The sequence below is a fragment of the Thermobia domestica genome, chromosome 11 (assembly GCF_964235325.1).
Source record: "Thermobia domestica chromosome 11, izTheDome1.hap1.1, whole genome shotgun sequence".
Classification (NCBI taxonomy): domain Eukaryota; kingdom Metazoa; phylum Arthropoda; class Insecta; order Zygentoma; family Lepismatidae; genus Thermobia; species Thermobia domestica.
The window spans coordinates 32,794,421-32,814,550 of record NC_137464.1 but is presented as its reverse complement, the minus strand read 5'-3'; the positions used below and the strand labels follow the sequence as shown (position 1 = coordinate 32,814,550).

Here is a 20,130-nt window from a genome sequence, read left to right as displayed (position 1 = left end):
AAACCTCTGAGTCGATCAAACGATTCTTTTAAGTAAACAAATCGCTGAGCGGCGTTCAAAAGTGCATATCCATTACAAATTGGGAGTTCCGCGGTGTTTTAAAGTGTAAACATTGTGAACTGCCGAAGAAGAAGTGGTTAAAGTGAAAATACTCATCGTTCACCATTTACACACTTTACACATATTCATGAAAACATTTACATACATTCACAATTACTCTACACGTACTCATTTCATTTATTTTTCACTTTATCCAACATTTTCACCCTGAACATCTGGGTAACTGGCCCTCTTCTTCCCGCTGGAACTCCTTCTCGATTTTGACTATTTTCATACCTGATTATGACTATACATCTTTTACCTGGATTCGACTAATTGTTATTTCTATACTTTAACCTACATTACTAACAATTTATATTTAAATACATATTTCTTACTATATATAACAGGTAATACGACTAGAAAGTCGACCAAAAAATGCAAATGGCGGCTTCCGCCATTTGTAAAATTCGTTACAATTACAAGTAATTCAATTTATCCACATTTTTTATTTTTTTTTAGCATACTAGACTTAAAGCTGATGTCCCTTTAAATAACACCGACAACGGTGAAGAAGACAAGACATTATAAATTGCTACTATGCGAATGACGTTACGATAGAAGCAGGTAGATGTTCTATAACAAAAATTAAAATAATGTAGTGTGTCGCCTTTTCACGAGAAAATTAGCTGAACCGATTAAAATGAATTTTTGAACCTACGTAAGACTTGGCTCGAACCCAGTGTTCGTAGTTTAAGGGAAATTTCCCCAATTTAGGGAAATTTCTTGGGGAAATTTAGTAAAGAGGGTAAAACGGAACTTTTCCATAAAACATGAAGATCCAGGGAAATTCCTTATTAAAATAACAATACTATTGGCTTATTTCGGAGATTTAGTGCTAGTATCTTAGTATTTCAGCTTTTTGATTGGCGTTGTATTTTTAATACATGTACGTATATGCATGAATGGATGTTACGTTCTGTTTAGGTGAAATTTAAGGAAACTTTTTTTTTTTAATCTGTTGTGTCGCATTGTGTTGTAAGTGTACATTACTTACAAAAGTCAATATAAATTAATAATTCCCTGCACGATTGCTAAGTACGAGGAAAAACAGTAGAAAAAACTAAAAGTGCAAACGTAGTTCTTGTCGTATGAAAGTTAGCGCCCGATATTCAGCAGCAAGGTCATACGAGACATGGACCATTGCTTAAAGTCGATTTGGGATTTAGATTTCTGGGCTTTCGGCATCTAATGCCATTTAACTCTTCACGTTTTGAGGGATGACGTCCCTCGGCGAGCACACAATCCGCGGAAAGGGAAGGAAGAAAGGATGGGGGAAGGGAGGAAGCGGCCTGGGACCTATAAGTTAGGTACCACCCCGGCATTTGCCTGGTGTGAATGAGGAAAACCCCATTCAGGGTGGCTGGCCTGAAAAAGCGTTTTACACTTTTTCGACCGAGTGCCTCCACCGGGAATCGAACCCGGGACCGCTCGCACCGAAGGCGAGAGCGTTAGCAACTACGCTACACGGGGGCCCCTTGCTCAAAATCGAATCTGAACCACACGAGCTTCCGGCGAGAATCGAACCCCAATCTCCGTGCCAAAGATGCGTACAGTAATCATGTAACTAAGAGGAAACTTCGGTGTAAACATAGTATATCATTTTTTCAAGACTATTTTTACAAACATACAAACAAAAAATTAGTTAATTCAGATTTACGTTCCACTTCTATGCCCTATAGGCTTATGGAAACGGATAATTAATGAAAACAAATACTTATGAAATAATTAGTGGAATGGGGGTGTGGGAGGAAACGGGAGAATTCCAAGAGAAAACCCACAGATTCTATGTTCTCTGCCACAAGCTTACATAGCCTGGGATCGAACAAGGCACCCCTTGCACTAGAAGTGAGAGCTCTGTCCAGGGGGGCGATCGTTTCCCCCAGAAGAGGAAACTTTCTTATTTTATATATAAATAAAATCAATCCCAGAGTTTGGAGTTCTTAAAAGTAGCTCTAAGTAGCAGTATTACAACCCACCGCCCCTCCCAAAAGTTAGTCCTGGATCCATCCCTGATTCTGCCACTGAACCCATCCACTGTATCAACATGGATTCATTAGTGTTGAAGAAATGGTCACTTCAGCATTTCAACTTGTATGTTTCTAACATATTAAAACTAGTGAAAAAGTTTCCGTATGTTGCTGGATGCATCACTCATTAACAAAAAAGATGTGACGCGTTAATGGGTGCTACGTAAGAGATGTACGTATTTCCTCCCAATTAGGTGAAGCATCTGAGAGTTGGGTAAAGTTTCTGTGCAGTGGTGCTATTCTATTTTTTAACAAGATTTCTCTCTCTTAATATATATATATATATATATATATATATATATATATATATATATATATATATATATATTGGTCTAGGAATTAATTCGTGCGGTTGGTACGCACACATTGAAGCTGTAGTACAAACACAAAATACATAAATACCTTAAGAAAAATATTGTCCATCGCTAGCCACCACTTTCGCCCATCTGTCAGGCAATGTACGGATTCCGTGGCGAAAGAAGTCCTCATCCTTGGAAGCGATCCAGTCAGAGACCCATGTTTCGATATCTTCTGAAGAAGTAAACCGCTGTCCAATCAAATCGTTGTTCATGTAATCGAACAAGTAGTAGTCCGAAGGAGCAACGTCTGGTGAATACGGCGGGTGGGGTAAAACTTCCCATCCGACATTTTCTAAATAGGTTTTGACCGGTTTTGCGACATGTGGGCGAGCGTTATCATGTTGAACAATAAGTTTATCATGTCTGTTCTCCCATTCTGGTCGTGTTCTGGCCAGAGCTTGCTTCAAACGCATTAATTGTCGTCGATAACGTTCTCCATTCATAGTTTCACCCGGTTGCAGCAGCTCATAGTACACCACACCTTTCATATCCCACCATATGCACAGCATAACCTTTGCACAGTGAATATCTCGTTTTGGTTGTGATGGACCTGGTTCACCTGGTTTCACCCAGGCCTTTTTTCGTTTAGGGTTCTCGTAATGGATCCACTTCTCATCACCCGTAATAATTCGATGCAGAAACCCCTTTCTGCTCTGTCGTTGAAGCAGCAATTCGCAAATGGTTTTTCGTCTTTCAACGTCTCTGTCTTTCAATTCATGTGGAACCCAATGTGACATCTTTTGAATCATTCCCATGGCTTTCAAGCGTTTGGAGACTGTTGTTTGATCAACGCCTAATGCTGCTGCAAGTTGTTCCTGCGTTTGACACGAATCCTGCTCGAGCAATGCTGTCAATTCTTCGTCTTGAAATTTTTTTGGCTGTCCAGCTCGCTCTTGGTCTGCCAAGCCGAAATCACCACTTCTAAACCGTGCAAACCACTTCTGACACGTTCGCTCAGCTAGAGCATGGTCACCATACACTTCCACCAAAATACGATGACTTTCAGTCGTACTTTTCTGCATGTTAAAGTAATGCAGCAGGACACCCCGCAAAAACACTTTATCAGGCACAAATTGCGCCATGTTCACTTAACTACAAACTGGTGTTGTTGACGCTTCAATCCACTGCCCTATACTACGAACGATACGCGATGACAGGGGTTTGCAACACATGTGTGAATACACGGAACTGTGGGACGCTCCGTTCGTTGCGCCATCTCTTGTCCACCCGCACGAATTAATTCCTAGACCAATATATATATATATATATATATATATATATATATATATATATATATATATATATATATATATATATATATATATAATATGAGCAGTTTCTTTCAGAAACAATGATCCGGGGGCACTGCTGATACTATTCTATTTATTATTATATTCTTGACATACTATTTTGGTCTCCTGCGGGGGGCACTCTCAGAGCTCCTGGGGCAGTGTCCCCCAAAAAAAACAGTGGATGAAACACTGTATATGAGAGAGAAATACTAGATGGATAGATATAATTCACTTAAGAAACAACTATACAAACGAAGTAGACTAAACCACAGCTTTTACTAGATACCACAAAAGTGACAAATAGCAACCTACACAGCATCCTAATACAAGGTGGTGTGACGCAGTACGAACGATAAGAGACAGAAGATATAAAGCTGACTCATTGACTAATCAGCATAACTTTAGATGCAAATGCTATATGACATGTTAAATTAAATAAAATTCTGGTTTTAAAAAATAAAAAATGCAGAACATTTTATCCGATTAATCACCTTAATTAATTAGTAAGTTCATTATCCTCTCTTTGATTGGAGCAAATCTGTCTAATACATGCTGGTTGAACGCTGGTATTCTTATTGTCAGGTCTTTTTCGATGGAAAGCATAACCAATGGTGATAACCTTTCTTGGGACATTCAATTCCTTGAAAGTGTCAATTCTTTCTCATGTGGGAAAAAACTTTTGCTGACGCCATAGGTACAGTTAATATTAATTTCAGAAGCTTTGTAGATTCACTAAATATTTTTTCTAGATTATTGCGAACGATTCATTCTAGCAAACTCAGTCCCTGACAGTGATCCGAATTCTTCAGCGTTGACTGAAGAGAGTTCGTAGCAGAGATTAGTGTTATAAAAATGTATATTGAACACACTTTATTCACAGTTTATCCAGGAAATTTTAGAATAAATTGAGGGAATGTATCTGGTGCAAACAACACTACTGCCATAAGATATCCTGTAAATTTAAAATGGATTTTTTTTTCGAACGCTCTCCTGAATTGCTCTTTGCTTGCTTTGTCTAAGCCTTAATTGCAAATTTTTTCTCAGTTGAAAGCTGGTCAATGTTTTTTGTAAGTTATTTACAGAAGTCATGATATACAATTCATTCAGAATTTGTAGGTTATTTACAGAATTAAAGCACACACAATAAAATTAAACCTAATAATTAAAAACCAAAACAGCTGATACAAAAGAGGTACTGGTATATGAATTCCGAATGTCACATATTCATACATCAACACACACACATGTGCGTAAAAGAAAAAAACTACATTCCAAATCATCCGTCTTGGTTGTTACGCAATGCACGATGAACACAATATACTTCCACATGAGGGAAACAATGCTTACCAATGTGCTATGTTCTGCAAAGGAAACTTCGAAACCCGCTAGATGAAGGATCAGCATGTAACAGAAGCCAAAAATCAAAGAACATCAAAACAAACAGCACTGCCAGTTCTACACCCAGAAATGTTAACTGGGAGGTGTCCAAAGTATTTGAGGGAACCTGTCTTATACTGCATCCAAAAAGACGATAAATAATTCTTACTGTCATCTATATTTTTAGAAAAAATGATAGAACGATTATTTGTATAAGAAAAGAAGAGTACATACATGATGAAGCGTAAAATAAAATATTTAGTCTACATCAATCGTTTCTCTGTTAAACAAGTATAGTTCGTTAAGAAAGTCTACAAATGTTAGTCGTTTCAAAATTTTTGGGAGGTCCGGACCTGTGGCCCCCCTTCGTGGCTACGCCCCTGAGCATTGCTAATTAGTCCCAAATTCAATGTGGCGTTCCCCATCATACAGGTTTATGTGGAAATTATCAAGAGTATAAAATATACTTATTTTATAAAAGAAATATGTTTATGCTAAAATACTATCCACAGAGGGTGAGGGGCGACTCTACATACTGACTTATTAATATTTGATTCACAAGTTACTGTAGAAGAAGCCTTCATTATCAACATAAGCTAAGAATTAACTTGTAAATGCGGATCTACTTTCATTTGTTTTCTCCTCTACTAGATATTTTCTTTCTTATTTTGTAATTCTGCAATCACTTTTTTTTTGTCATTATATCGATTTGCTTCAGTATGGTCCCGTAATTTAAAAATATGAATGCATAAAAAAAATTCCATTTGTTAATTGCTAGTGAAAGAAAATTCAGAAATCTTATTTAGCGTGAAAAACCTTCTCGTTCACTGGAAACAGTGCTGTGTTGCAGAAGCACTGCAACGACCAGTCCCTTTAACTTCCGAGATAGGGGAAAGGAGACTTAACATTTGCTCCAATTGCTGCGCTGAAGGAATCTGGTCGTTGTATGCTCGCTGCAACACAATATAAATTAGAGACTCTGTGACGGATTATTTTTCGCTTTTTAAACGGATTAACGGAATGGACAGTTATAGAAGTAAAAAATATGTTATTTAAAATGTATATATGCAAGTATTAAAAAGTATTTTTTCTGTTCTTTACTACTATTGATGATATTTTTTCTTGAAATAGTTTGGTCGTTGCGCAACTCTGCAACACTAACAGTAGCCGCCACTGAGTGTTTGTATGAATTTATGACATGGTGTAACAAACGGTTTTGCGAACTCGAAATATTTTAACAACCGGTTCTCGCAAACCGGCTGAATAGCACCACTGTTTCTGTGTAACGTGGTAGACTCCATTGGTGCCGATCTAGAGGTAGTCCGCCCCGCCAAAGTTTGATTGGACTTCCCAAAAATTTGCTTGCTTAAATCTTTGGTTGTATGACAATGAAATATACTGTATATAAGTGAAGCCCTCTACCAAAAGCTACGTAGAAATCGGTACCGCTAGTAGTTTCCATGTTCGATTAAATAAATGAGTGAAAAAAATAGATGGATTCGAGCCAATTTTCGTTTATGCGAATGGGAGCAACATAACGTTCAACAAAAGAATGTAAAAATAAATTATCGCAAAAATAAGTGAAAAATAGCCTAATGTGCATGAACTATTAACTACGATATTGTGAGAGCTAGGTGTTCATTCACATGAAATATGGGGATAGAAACAATAACATTACAACAAATCAACTTGAGCCTAAAAAAGAAAATCTCGTCAACTAAAATGATACGCGAAACAATTAACCAAAGAAGATACGCAGCGATTAATGCTATTATCTCATACACTATGTTAAAGTCAAGCATCGTGTGTCTGGTATTGGCTGTGCGTTTGTTTCGCTGTGCTCCTACAGTGACGTAGTATCACCAGCTAACAGCTGATATAACTCAACCTTACTGCTCTTTTAACCTTGAGCTTCATCAATCACTGCTTCCGAAAAGAAGAAAAAAAATAAACAGAAACAAAACAGCATCATGTACGCGCTACTGAGCTATTTCTAGCTACCAGTCAAGTGCACATTTTCAATTTATTTAACGCATTTTAGGAGAAGGAACATGTACATAAAAACTTAAAAGAAGAAAAATAACTTTTAGAAGTACACTTGTTTCTCTTGTCCATTCGAAAACAAATCAAGCGTCTTGAACATCGGGTTTTTCCCGCATGTTAAGGAACATCAACGTTGCAAACTACTTAGCTTTCTGACTGCTTACTTTCATGATACTGACGAAATTTCGAAGTAAATCTTTCTGTTGCTATTTTTATATATTCGAAGGAGATAGTGTATGTTAGCCCATTACAGTTCTGTTTGTCAATAGTTCTGTAACTGTTGAATCAGTTTGAATATGTTAATTAGTACAAACTTTGAGTAATAGTTGGCAACAATTATTAAAAAAATTTACTTCTGATCCTTGCTTCTTGCTACGTAGTGACGTAGCTGTCTTCTTTCTTTGTGCGCCCTTTCGGACGTTGCTCCTTGTCAAGCAAGTGCCTTTGAAGTTTTCTACAAACCATAATTACAATTAATTTTGTTACTGCTAGGTGAGTGGTCTGATGTTAAGCTTAGTTATTGTACAATTTAAAAAAAAAAATGTAGTAATGTTAATTTGATACGTTTTAATATCAAATGTATATGTAGAACATGTAAAAATAGTCACTTCAAGTTTGCCTATATATAATGATGGCATTATTTTACAATCTTTTATAACGTTACTTTAGAGCTATTCATAAACAAAGAGTTCAGTTTAGCGTCCTTTTCAGCAGCAAGGCTATATGAGACTTTGGCCTATTGATTAACGTAGAATCCGAACCACATGGGCTCCACCGAAAATCGAAACCGGACCTCTCATGCCAAAGGCGCGTACGCTAACTACTTAGCTACGAAAGAGCTCATTAACAAAAATTAATAAATTCCAACAAATCCCGCCGCTTGAAACTGATGTGCTAAGTAACTGAACGAAACCAAACCTAACTTACCTGACTTATTCATAAGTCATTATTATGTTGGAAAGTTGGCGGGGGTTAACGGAACAAATACCAATAAAAATATGCATGCCATTAATTCAAACTTATTTTTTCCCTTCATTCTTGTATCAAATGATTCCCTAAGGCGCTCTGCACCATGGATATCCGTAAAAGGGAACTGGAACGTATGCTAAAAGCGAGGGGAGGAGCACGACAAGCACAGAATATGCTTCTAGACTAGGGTGATTAAATCGTCAACTAGAAAAAACGGGACACCTTTTATTTTTGGATGGGTTGCTCCCGTAAATATATTTTTTAACTTTTCTGTTCTCTCTTTCTCTTTGTATCTGTCACAAAAAAAAGACAAATTTACACTTTTTCGTTTTAAAACCTATTGAAAAGGTTGTGGAATTAATTAAACAACAAGTAACTATCAGCAGCTAACAAAAAATGAAAATATAAAACAATGAAATATTTGAAAACATTACTAAAAATATATGAAACATTTAGCCCTATCAATTATTAAAATGAGAAACATGAGATATGTTCATGAGAATAATGTAATGCAAAATATGAGTTCATTTCATGAGCTAGATTCATGAGAATACCTAGCTGTTGTAATAGTCATCTTTAAAACTTCCTTCATTTCTAATAAATTTACAATGTTATAAAAGTTACAACAGTACATTACTTGAAGAATTGCAGAAAGGGTCTCCACTACCACCTTGTTTCTTTCGTCTGTCCATTAAATGTTCATGAGCGAAAATATTCTTTCAGTATTGCCATTATGAGCAGGGATCGCAAACACATATTGACATATCTTTAAAAATTCAAAATGCTGTGTAGACCTAGTATGGGTTTTTGAAAAAACAAGCCCACTTCTCGTGGTACTGGAGGGATTTTTTTTTTAAAATCTTCCTTTTTCCACTCTATATTATTACTAACAAAATCCTTCAACGAAGCCACTTGATCGAAAAGCAAAGAATCATTTATTTCAATATTTTTCTCTTTGAAGTATGCAACACATGGGCTCCAACCTGTCCCCAACTGAGGATGTTCAATAGCATCCATTTGAATATTGAAAAAGTAGAGAACAATACACTCCATTTCCTTAGATATTCAATGCAAGTTTCATAAAATTCATTAACTTCATTTTTGAAGTTGATTTTTTCTTGTTGCGTAATTTCATTCCTTTTAAGAACGGATTCTACATTAAATGATAAAACTGTTCCTCTTTTCTTTTAGACATACTTTAAGCATGCCTTCCAATACATCATTGACATCCATAACACTTGTTTTCGCATTTCCGTTCAATTTTCTTAATTCCGTGGTGGAAGAAGGGTGGAAAAAATCATGATTTTTTTTTAAAATCATTTTTGTTGATTTTTTTGATTTAAAGCAAATCTTTCTCCTCGCATAATACAAGTCGCGAACTGAAGAACAAGCATTAGGAATTAGTATTAAATGCTAATTATGCCATTTAAGTGAAAGTATTGGGGTTGAATTTTGAATTATCCCCAATCGTTAACCTATATCAATCCCAAACAATGTTTCTTAACTCTTTCAAATTATGGCTCTTTTTAAAGGTAAATTATAGACTTTCAGTCAAGCAGCTACAGCATCATCCCTATTTATTCTAGGATCATGGTACATGCATCACTCTCTTTAGAATAGAACAGCTTTTGAAACGGCAACATTCACATTTCCCTATCATGTCTCTGAAGCGGGAAATTTTGAGAGTATTCGGCATTTTTTAAACTTTTTTTTTTTAAATTTGATCTCCTCTGGATTCCTCTGTGCTAACGTACAGATCTCAAAATCAACTGGGAAATACTAAGGGGTGTACTAAATGTGTGTACAAAATTTCAAGCTTTTATCTTGAGTAGTAAGGGTGAGGAAACTATTTAACAATGAGCTAAGAACATCTCCACAATGCCCCAGATGACCCGGATGTAATATAAAAATTTCCTCGGACATCCCTATTTATAATTTCTACAGATTTTCAGACTGTACCCTTCAAATGTCTTCATCATGTATCTGGGGCGGGTAAATCACGAAAAAATGGTATTTTCTGTTAAATTTTTTTTAAAACTTTTTTACCTCTGTGGATCCCTCCCCCTGTTTTAACGCAGAGATCTGAAACAAATCTGGAAAATACTGAGGGGTGCACTGAGTAAATATGCAAAATTTCAATCTTGTAGGTGCAAAAGTGAGCCCGCGAAAAATAATATTCTCCAAATATCCCAGATTCCCGTATAAAACAGAATCTCAGGTAACAGTTCCCTATTTATCCTAGGAGCATAATACGTACATCATTTTCTTCAGAATAGAGTAGCCTTTCAAACGGTACTATTCATATGTCTCCATCTGAGACTGGAAAATCACGAGAAAAAGCTATTTTTTTGTAAAAAAATATCCTTTTTTAAAAAACATTTTTGCCTCTCTGGACCCCGCTGTTTCCACGCAGAGACCTGAAAACATCTGAAAATTATTAAGGGATGCACTGAACGAGTGTGCAAAATTTCAGTCTTCTGAATGCAAAATGTAACCCACCAAAAAATAAAAATACGCATAACAAAAAAAATATATTTTTAAATTTATGACGTCATCACACATATGCCTCAACGCAGAAAGGCGTGAAAGCATATGTAACGTGTTCTAAAATACCTCCAGTCTTGAAGAAAACGAAGTAAAAAGCCTTATTTGTACTTTTTTAATCGAATAATGAAGACTCTACCCTATCACCTAAAAATAGGTGATATAATTTAAAAGGATAAGCATTAAGAAAAGAGTACAGCAACGTTTATCAAAATGACATTTTTTATCACAAAAGTTACTGATATTTGGCGGGGGCCTATTTTTAAAAACTCAGAACTAACTTGCGGCTTAGGGGATAGGGCCCCTCTAAATACGCCCTATTATCTGGGAACAAACAAACAGACACGCACAAAAGGAATTTTCGTCTTAGATGTCGATGGTGATTTCTCCGTTGGAATAGTTAACGATTTTAAAACGGTAACCCAATGTTATGAAAAGAAGAAAGTAGGATTGCTCCGTTACCTGTTCAAAACGGGATTTTCCCTAATCATCCTCTGCATGACACTTGTTTTCATACTATACCGTACATTTGAGTCTCATTGTATTATTAACTTCCATAATCGAAATAACAGTACAGAAACCGGATTTTACTTATTCTCACTTTAAATTAATTTATTTCGGAATTTGATTTAAATCAATGATTTTTATTTAAAAAATCAAGCGATTTAAATCTTGATTTATATCGTGATTTAAATCAGACTGATTTAAATCAATCCACCCTGGGTGGAAGGTACTAAGATGGTTATGGATAAACTACAGGTATGCTTCACTCACCGCCTCCTCGATTCACTTACCTGCCTGTTCATTCTTTTCAAAAACCATTGTCTCCCGCGTGAACGCTTGTTTTCTAATTTCGACGCTAGAGTGCAGCACGTACTGTCCATTTTTGTGAGTAAATCTTTATGGTTTGCATAGGAATTACCACACTTTTCCAATAGTTTAGAAAAGAAAATGGTCTTATATTGTTGGGTATCATTCTGCAAAGCAAGAAAAGGCAAGTTGGAATACAATGGAGTGTTATTTCATGAAATACCATCCGATAATGAACTATGTAAGAAAATTAATAGGGGTATACATGAGGGATACTAGATTTTCCGTCTTTTCCTCAAGCCTTTGGCAGTTGCATATACGAAACTCTCTAAGTCAATAAACTAACTGTATACTCCACATTTGATGAGTTCAACAATAGGGTATATTGACGAGGAGTTATAAAATGAAAAAGATCTCCAGTATTAGACTTCCAAATTATACTATGTATAAGTATTGGCAGTCTTATAGAACGGCTATGTTTTTTGGTTGACAGGTATCAGAGCAAAAACGGCAAGAGCTATCGACATGCAGTTTTCGGGAATCGATTCAATGTCCCAGGAATATTTTCCATCTCTTTGGACTACCTTATACTTAAGCCGAAAGTGGTTGCAAATGACCACTTCCGGTTTCAACAGTAAAGCTTATAACAAAACGGTGATAGATAGCCACAAACTGTTTTCGGAAATTAATTCATGGTCTCAGGGAAATAACCCATCTGCATCCCTATATCTTAGTAAAACTGGGAGTTGAAGAAATTCAGTACTGCGTCCAGTTTCAGTGTTGATTTTCATATAGCAAAACCGGTAAGAGATTTTGCGAAAGGTTTCTCAGTAATCGATTCAGTCCCAAGAATGTACTCCATGTCTTCAATATAGTATCCAATTTGCATAGCTTGGAAGTCTACTGTAGTTTCACTGTCTGAAACGATACTCACTTGTATATTTTGGATATTGTTGCTCTCGAAACAAGATTTAAGCTACTTCATCTCAAAAAGCTGTTGCTATATTGTGAGACAGCTTTGTCATCTCGTTTCTCATAGACAGTTGCTGTTTCGTATCGTGGGCAACACTAATTTTAAAACTAAAACAATGTACAATTGGCTTAGAGCAAAAACAATCTATATAACATGTTGTGGTGTGGTTTGCGATAGCCCAAAGTCTGGAAAGTGTATTAGAAAAGGTACAATTCTTTGTGTTCCACATTTGTATTAGTAATGACTAGTGTTGGGGTTTAAACTTCCTTATTATATATAGGTGGCCCAAAAGTAGGTATACAGTAACTTACTGATCAACCCATTGCATTTTATATCATTTCTTATTGCTATCCATAAGGTAGACTTAGTTTCTTTATTATTTATTCTTAATGTCTTTGTACTTATATCTTAAGCTCGGAACAGCCGAAACAAATGAACCTATAAGCTAGAATGATATACCTGATCGATGCAGGGGTGTAGGCGTATACCTACTTTTGAGCCACCCTGTATAATTATAGTTAATGGCACCGATTTCTCAGTAAATTTGAGAGGGGGACATTCAGATGCAGAAGACATATATGAGGATTTTAAGACAATTTGCATTCAAATTATATCAAATATCGCATATTCATAAGTACAATGCGGGGGGCCGGGGCCCCCGCTCCCAGGATCGGCACCCTTGCTTATAACATCGGAGTTCCTTCACACGAGAGCTTAAAATTATATATATTCTATTTAGGCCAATATATGATTGTGCGTATTCTTTCATTTTTGTGCCTCAGCCGTAACATCAACAAATGTGTTTCTATTTGAACATTTTTTTGTACTTCTTCAATGACTACCGTATATTATATCTACGCAAACCATTTAGATTTCTTTACATTCTTTCTATTAACATGTATTGTATACGTACAAATGTCAAACTCCAACGCTACAGGAGTGACCGTCAAACGATAGGATGCCATGGTAGGACCTGCCATCTAGTGGCGAATTCGTGATCAAACGTACACGCATTTTTTGGCTGATTGAGCAGGCAGCTAGAGGGAGCGGACAACGGATGTAGAAGGCAGTGGCTTCACTTCAAGGATTATTGTTAATTATTGTCTAGTCAAATCATGGAAACATTGTACTGTACTGAGACAGTGCCTCAATCTTCCACCACCCAAAACAAAATGCAAAATCAGTTAAGTTTAGTTGATTGTGAGTTAAACGTACCTTTCAGCAGCGAGGCTATATGAGACGTGGACCTACTGACTAACGTGGAATCCGAACCACATGAGCTCCCGCCGGGAATAGAATCCGGGTTTCCCACGCCAAAGGCGCTTACGCTAACAGTTTAACCACGAAAGAGCTCAATAGCAAAAACAGGTTACATTTGTTCATAAGGCTTTCAGTCTCTTGCACTGTCATCTGCGGAGTGAAAGTCTTGTAGTGGGGAGACCTGGGAGGGAAAGCAGTGCAGCCACCACATCCACCATCGCAAACGTCGTAATGATGTTGCTCAGTAATTAGACATGTTCCAATATAATCACATAGCTTAGTAAATAATATAAATTAGGAAATTTTAGCGATTGGAAAGTTTTTTGTACCCAATGTAAATACGGGTCATTGTGACGTCCCGAGAGATTTTTTCGAAACACAGGGAATGGTAGTGTAAAAACAGGACAATCTCGTTTTTACGGGACGTTTGTCACCCTATTCTAAACCAACTAAACTTAACATCAACATCGTGAGGTGAGAATAATAGTTTTCGGGGGGTGGGATATTTCCAGTGATTGCATACATGCAACACATACAACAATCAACTCGTCTTGACGAAACAAAGCGATCGGTAGCGGAATTGGTCTTTTCCGGTACACGGTACTCAAGGGCGCCGATTTCTCTGTAATTTTGGAAGGGGGGGGGGCAATCAGATGCAGAAAGAATCCGGGTTTCCCACGCCAAAGGCGCTTACGCTAACAGTTCAACCAAGAAAGAGCTCAATAGCAAAAACAGGTTACATTTGTTCATAAGGCTTTCAGTCTCTTGCACTGTCATCTGCGGAGTGAAAGTCTTGTAGTGGGGAGACCTGGGAGGGAAAGCAGTGCAGCCACCACATAAAGTATATATATGAGGATTTAAGACAAATTGTATTCAAATTATGGTATTGTATATTCATAAAAACAATAGGGGGCCCACATCAGCTTTGGGGGAGCAGGATTGGTGCCCTAGTGATGAGACATGGAAAAGAACTGTCTTATTGAAATACCTACTGTAGTACCAAGAGACATGGTAGAGTGTTTACACTAAGATATTTATATCTTAAATTTCATTAAACATTTTTCAACTCAAAATATGTATAGTGTGAACATTTGAAGAGCATATACTGAAAAGTCGCTATAATTATATAAATATTTTTTTAAGAAAATGTAATCCTTATGTGATAATGATAATAAAAATGTAACATTATGTGATAATGATAATTAACTAATTATATTGTTCATGGGATAACATATTGATTTCATAAAAACTTTGATAATAAAAATAGATATAATAAGAAATGGTTTTGTATAAACGCGTTATAATTTATTTGCGATTTTATTTTATTAGTAATAATAATAATAATAATAATAATAATAATAATAATAGTAATAATAATAATAAATCACAAAATGTCAAGATATAGAAATATGTTCAAAATAAATCCCATGTAAAGTCATAAACAGCCATAGAAACGATTATATTGTGAGTGCCGCGCTCACCTCTCGACCGCTCGCGTCACAAATCAACACTCGACCGTTCCCGGGTTAAGATGTTAGAATGGCCTGGGAATAGCCCCGATCTAATTCAAATCTAAAATCGTTTGCATGGTATGAAGATATTCTTGGAACAGAAGCAGCTTCAGAACATACAGACCCTCCAAACAGAATTGAAGAAAATGTAGTGTATTGAAATGGACCTAATTTATTTCCGAACAGTTTTAGTGATACTATGCCCAAACGCATTCAAATGATTCTCAAAAGTAAAGGCAACATGACTCCGTACTATTGTATGCATTTTCTGTTGTATGTTATAGATTAATAATAGCTTTTCAAATAAATTTTATGTATTTAATGTGCTTTTGGTATGAGGTCCGAAGAGTTTTTGCGGCGGGTGTATGTGCGTAAGACCCTTCCCTCTGCTTCTAACCTGCGTATTAATAATGATAAGTAGATAAAAGCTTCGGTAATACAATTAGGCTTAGAGGGAAGTGATACGGTAAGGCTAACCTTGACGACAGCCATCTTTAACCCTTTGGGGATCCCATGGTACAATTTGTACCATACGGGGTGTTTCATGGTACATTGCGTTATAACTCTCCTATTTGAGCTTTTTCGTCCGTTTTTTTTGTGTGTGTGTGTGTTTGTTTTTCAAGTCCAGAGGCATTGTAGAAATCCTTATGTATGGTTTCACACCTTCCTGCGTCGAGACATAGGAGGTGATGACGTCATAATTCTAAAATATATATTTTCTTTTAATATTGCGGGGCCGGTTTGTGTTCATTATTTTTTGGCGGGCTTATTTTTGCACGTAGAAGATTGAAATTTTGCACAAACATGCAGTCCACCGACTAGTATTTACCAGATTTTTTTTCATATTACTGCGTTAAAACAGGGGGGATCCAGAGGGGCAAAAAGTTGAAAAAAAGGATATTTTTACCAAAAAATCCCTTTCTTCGCGATTTTCCCGCCTTAGATACATGATGGAGACAAGTGAATGGTACCGCCTGAAAGGCAGTTCTATTCTGAAGAGAATGATGTGCGACACAGGACCCTAGGGTAATTAGGGAAGTGTCAGGGAATTTTTATCAAAATATACTTCTGTATAGGGGAATTTTGGACATTTTCGGTATTATTTTTTGCGGGCTTATTTTTGCACCTAGAAGATTGAAATTGTGCACAAACATTCAGTCCACCGAGGAGTATTTACCAGATTTTTTTACAGATCTCTGCGTTAAAACAGGGGGGTCCAGAGGAGCTAAAAGTTGAAAAAAAAAAGATATTTAGACCCAAAAATCCCTTTTTTCGAGATTTTCCCACCTTAGATACATGATGGAGACACGTGAGTCATACCGCCTGAAAGGCAGTTTTAAGCTGAAGAGAATGATGGGCGAAACATGACCCTAGGTTAATTAGGGATGTCTCAGGAAATTTTTTACCTGAGATCATGGTGTTTTACGTTAATTTGGGGCATGGTGGGAATTCCTGAAAAAATTTCTCCCGCCCTTAGTATTCAAGATAGAAACTTGAAATTTGGCACGCACATTCAGTATACCAAGTACTATTTATCAGATAGGGCCGCTCCAGAGAGGCCCAAAGTGCGAGGAAAAATATTCCCTCCGAAATTTTCCCTTTGACATCATTTTTCCCGCTCCTGGTATATGGTATGAGCATGCAAGTGGTACCATTTGAAAGCCAGCTCCATTCTGAAGAGAATGAGGTATGAACCATGATCCTAGGATAAATAGTGACGATGCAGTAGCTGCTTGACTGAGTCTAAAAAATAGCCCAAAAAGCCGGGTACCGGAAAGGGTTAAATCCACCATTTTGAATTAAAGTGAAGTTTTGAAAAATGAAAACCATAGCAAGTGACACCTCATTTTAATAGCAAATTTTCCCAAAAAGCCAATGGTATGCTTATTTTTATTTTCTATGGCAATTTTTTAGCTAGTCAGACAAAAATGTCATTCATTTTCTGGCGATTATTGTCGAAGGTTCATATTTGTAAGATTTATAATCAGTTTTGATCGGGAATCGATCAAGTTACACCACTTTATAAACAAGTTACCTGTTGGAACAGTCATATTATGCCTCTTCGATATTTTCTATCATTGCTGGTGTTCCTTTAAAGTTGTATTTATTAAAAATATTTGTTTGTTTGTCGTTTGCGCAATATGTCCGCTACATTTCCTGATAATTTTGTGTTCATATAACAATAATTTGTTATAATTTCATTTGTATTTCTTTACGTCACATAGGTCCATAGGCTTGTCATGTATTCTGGTTTGAAATAAATAATTACATTGCAAGTCTTCAAGATTCACAAAGATTGCTGGATGCTTATCCCACCACTATTCATGAACTGACAAATCGCAACTCTTTAAGAAATGTAATAAATTTAGAAAACATGAGCCATGGAAAAACACTCAAAGTGCCAGTTGGAATCTTAAAACATGCGGTGAAAATTAGGAGTGTTGCCAATTTGAAAGAACCAATAACAGATGTTTGTTGCACATTAGAAGCAGTCCTAAATTCATGCTGGTTAACTATAGAACAACAATAAGCATACCATTGGCTTTTTTGTAAATAATAAAAAAAAAAAAGCTATTAAAATGAGGTGTCACATGTATGGTTTTCATTTTTCGAAACTTCACTCTAATTCAAAATCGCGGATTTCATGATGGCTGCCGTCAAGGTTACCTTTACTGTATCACTTCCCTGTAGGTCTAATATGTATTACCGAAGCTTTTATCCACTTATTATCATTAATACGCGGGTTAGAAGCGGAGGTAAGGGACTTAAGCACATAGTAAGTATAAAAAATTAATATGCGTGTAACTTTTCCCCAAATGTGCGTATCTTAAAACTAACTTCACCATTGTTTTCTTGATTAAATTCTAGCCGGAAATTATGTATCATATTACCCTATTTTCATTTTGAAAACTTGACCTTAATCCATATGTCGGATTTCAATATGGCTGCGGTCAAGGTCATACGTACCATACGACTTCCCCCTAGGCCTTATATGTATCTACATAGTTGTTATTAACTTTTTTTTTTTTTCATTAACACTCCGTTTACAAAGGGTAGTAAGGGACTTTTGCAGTAATCTCTAATAACCACATCACAACTCTTAAAAATTATTTAAAAAAAAATAGAAAACGCGCCATGGAAAGTTTCTGTCGTCACAAATAATGCATATAAGCCCTCTATCAGAAAAAAATCATTGAAATTGGAGCCGAGTATTTGGGTTATGTCCCTTGTAAGTACCATGCACCTAAAGTGTCGAATTCTAGTAACGATCGCTTTCTTTCGCCAAGGCAAGTTGATTGATGTTGCATATATGCAATCTCTGGAAATACCCTACTCCCGGAAACTGTATTAGGTACCGTATACCGGAAGTAACCAATTCCGGTACCGACTGCTTTTCTTCTTCGAGATGAGTTGATTGATATGTGTTGCATATGTGCAATCGATGGAAATACCCTATTTCCGGAAACTATTATTTCCCGTGAGGTAAATTAGAATCTACTAAAATTCAGAGCCCGAGCAATCCGGCTTCTATTTAAGTCAATACGTTCTATCACTTAGTCACTTCCTGAATGTATAGAACTTTCAGTATACTATGATCCATAGGAAACTTCGTCTCGATGTAGGGATTATTCAATTAATACTATCCAATAACTTCATATTATTTCTCTGCTTTCCTTGTTTTTAATGCATCACACGTTCCGTCACAATTCTGAGTCAGTTTCTTTCCTAACATCTTTTTAATTACTTCAAGTTATATCCAGACAACATGCACGTGTACAGCACGTGTGCACTATCTATGCATAAGCCGTACATGTGCATTTGTGTGGATGATGCACACATACATAACCCGCGCTTAAGCCGTACATGTAAATTTGCGTGGATGAGGCACACATACATAACCCGTGTATGTGCACATGTGCGGGTTATGGACACGTACATAACCCGTGATCAAGTCGCACATGTGCACATGTGCATTTACATGGATGAAGCACACATTTATATAACCCGTGCCTAAGCCGTTATCGCATGTGCATTTGCGTGGATGAAGCACACGTACATAACCCGTGCCTAAGCCGATATGTGCACATGTGCATTTGCATGGATGAAGCACATATTTATATAACCTGTACTTAAGCCGTGCATGTGCACATGTGCATTTGCGTGGATGAAACACATTTAAATAGGCTACTGCACATGTGTATGACACGTCCATAATACCGTATACTTTTAATTTCATTCTCCTAGTATTTAAAACATGCAATATGGCTATAGTATTTTTAATTGAAAATTGTTTTTCCTCCAGGCGGTGTTATAGAGACTTTTCGACGATTGACAGCTGAATGACTGTAAAAACTCCGTAACGTCCGCTGAGCTAGGATATAAAATCAACATGTGGCAGCACTGTACTGATGTAACTACTGCCAGACAGTTCGTAGATTTACAAAATTATTTTCGTGACCGATTACAGCAGAACATGTTGCGTTATTTGTTACTTGGCAAACATGTCAAATATACTACCTAAAGCTTTGCTCATTGCTAATAATAAACTCCAAATTTAAATTCTCACTGACAATTATTAGTTCTGATATACTTGGAAGGTGATATCTTGGGTGTTCATACTGATATATTCCTAACCCTACTTATAGTTCTCGCTGCACGAACGGTGATAAGAGTATAGCATACGTATTCTTGGGACTCGTGCAGTCATTCTATTAAAGGGGTCGACGGAAGATTTTCATCTTAAGGAGGGAAACTTTATTTTTGTATTCACCTAATGCTTTGCATTGTGGTGAATTATTTGTCTCTCGTTCTTACTAACAGGTTCGAAATTCCTTCATTGAATTGAGTATCGCTTTATCTTTA

General features: G+C 36.5%; 1 protein-coding gene and 1 non-coding gene across 2 annotated transcripts in view; one reads left to right on the top strand and one right to left on the bottom strand.

Moving 5' to 3' along the window:
• Positions 1 to 1,499: 1,499 nt before the first annotated feature.
• Positions 1,500 to 1,574, bottom strand: TRNAR-UCG (transfer RNA arginine (anticodon UCG)). The gene has a single exon. It is a non-coding gene; the product is annotated as a tRNA-Arg (tRNA).
• Positions 1,575 to 7,535: 5,961 nt separating this feature from the next.
• LOC145664017 (uncharacterized) overlaps positions 7,536 to 20,130 on the top strand; it is a 47,941-nt gene continuing 35,346 nt past the window's right edge. Inside the window, exon 1 of the mRNA XM_081730308.1 lies at positions 7,536 to 7,692. The gene's annotated coding sequence lies outside the window, so the exon portion shown is untranslated. The remainder of the gene's footprint in view (positions 7,693 to 20,130) is intronic.